At 39.0% G+C, this 2085-nt stretch overlaps 1 long non-coding RNA gene across 1 annotated transcript in view; it reads left to right on the top strand.

Moving 5' to 3' along the window:
* LOC103593330 overlaps positions 1-1204 on the top strand; it is a 55156-nt gene extending 53952 nt beyond the window's left edge. Inside the window, exon 3 of the long non-coding RNA XR_550741.1 lies at positions 929-1204. This is a non-coding gene — a long non-coding RNA (uncharacterized LOC103593330). The remainder of the gene's footprint in view (positions 1-928) is intronic.
* The last annotated feature ends 881 nt before the right edge of the window (positions 1205-2085 follow it).

Raw genomic sequence — 2085 nt, 5'->3', positions numbered from 1 at the left:
GAGGAGAAGAAAGCTTTACTTTCTAACCAAGCAAAACTTAGCTGTTCCATATTTCATCTCAGTTCTGCTTGCAAACTAAAAAGTTCTTCACCTTGTCTCTATATTCTCTTACTATATGCAGGGACGAACAAACGAAAGACACTTCTATCATTCTGCCTGGAGGTCTTCTTAGGTACATCCAAAACTTCGATAGGTACATTTTCCATGTTCCAAGTTATCACAGACAGTAGTTTTTCTAATTGTTTCACACCTGCCTAACATTTTTCCAACATGCTATAGCTATTTTCTCACCACCTTTTCAGCCGCCACTCTTTCCTTACCACTTTTCCAGCCCTCATTAATAGTTTTCTTGTAGTCTAGTCTCAGAGCCAGTGACACGTTTCAGTAAAACATACTTGCTAAAGAAGGATCCCATTCCTAGGTAACCAGTTCTATATCAATAATCTTTTGTTGATTAATAAATTACCTCAAAATGTAGTGACAAAACAGTAAGCAGTTATTAGCTAATCATAGGTTATTATGCAATCTATGGGTTAGCATTTGGGTCTAGGCTCAGCTGGGTGGTCATCCTACTGCTTTCTTCTGTTGTAATGGTCTCTGTACCTATTGTGTTGATCCTGAATAAAGTCCTCCTTGCTGTGCTTCAACAAGAATCATTGAGTAATTTTTTATTTAACAACACACAAACACACTATATGTATATATATATATAATTGTCCCATTAACACATCAATTCCAAGAGGTCAGGACCACTGTCTATGATAGAGCCTCACAAATATTAGCTTAGCATAAGGGCAGCCATGTTGGGATTAATGCTGGGGAAAGAATTCTGCTTGAACAATGAACAATCACTGCAGTTTGTAGGAGTAATAAAGCTAGGTCATAACTCAGTGAGTTGCAAAACTAACAGTCTTGTTTGAAGTTACAGGTGTTTGGGGAAGGAGATAAAGCCAGAGCCAAGAAGTCTGACTCAAGATTTCACAGAACTGAGCCCAAGAATGGAGATTAAGACATACCAGTCTGCACATAGTCACCAACCCTATCCCTGAGGCATTTTTAAATACATTTCTCCCTTTCTCCTTTTGTCTTGTATAACCCACCTCCCCACCTCTCCTGACCCCAGAAACCCTAAAGCTCTAAGACAATTTTAGTTTAACTGTCTCTTCAGACACCTGACAATAAAGCTACCTACTTTGCACCAACATTTGGGACTGATGAGTCTTTCATTTCTGAGTGAGGTGCGCCAAATTTGGGGCAGTGGTAACATCTTTGTTATTCATTCCTGTATTCTCAGTTCCTTGAACAGCACCTGGCACTTGCCTAGTGTTCACTGTATATTTGTGAAATGAAGCATTCAGACATATACTAGAGGTACAGTCATGACTATAAAATGGCCTCTGCCCTTGAGAAGCTTGCAGACAAGAAGAAAGATTTTCAGTCTATATTGTTCTCTGGCTGCACATCTATCTTTAGGGACCCTGCATGAGATAAAGCAGGGAATGTGATTTATAGTGATTCTCCTGACATTTCCTGGTCTTTAATGGATCCACAAGATAATTTCCAGGACAGAAAGGCTTCTCTTGGCCTTCATGCAGTAGCATTGATGTGGCTTTCTTGGAGGCTCAGATAGCTATCTAGAAGGAGATATTCCAAGTTACATGCCTGATGATCATCCTCAATTGAGTTGAGAGGCATGTACCAAGTCTACTTTATTACAGGTTAAAGGTTATGCTTTCTCCACCATTACAGAATCATTTACACAGAATCATTTTACTCAGACCAATTGCCTGCCAAATACAATGACTGAGACTGACTGATCTGAGCAGAAATTATGGTCTATAATGGTTTTTCTGCTTCGTGTGCAGAAACAGCCTCCAGCTGGATCTAGTTGAGCCAGACTAAATTGTGTTTGATTCATCGACTTTGCTGCAATTGGTCTGTATAACTATATGGCAGAGACCCAGAACTGCAATCTTTAATTCACATGGCATTAAAATGATTTGTAGTAAGTTAGATAGAATGAATCCTTTGGTCTCATTTTTATTTGGTCTGGTCATTTCAAATTATAGGAACACTGTTATACAC

Source organism: Galeopterus variegatus, unplaced genomic scaffold (genome assembly GCF_000696425.1).
Source record: "Galeopterus variegatus unplaced genomic scaffold, G_variegatus-3.0.2 Scaffold61, whole genome shotgun sequence".
NCBI lineage: Eukaryota > Metazoa > Chordata > Mammalia > Dermoptera > Cynocephalidae > Galeopterus > Galeopterus variegatus.
This window is presented reverse-complemented; position numbering and strand designations above follow the sequence as displayed.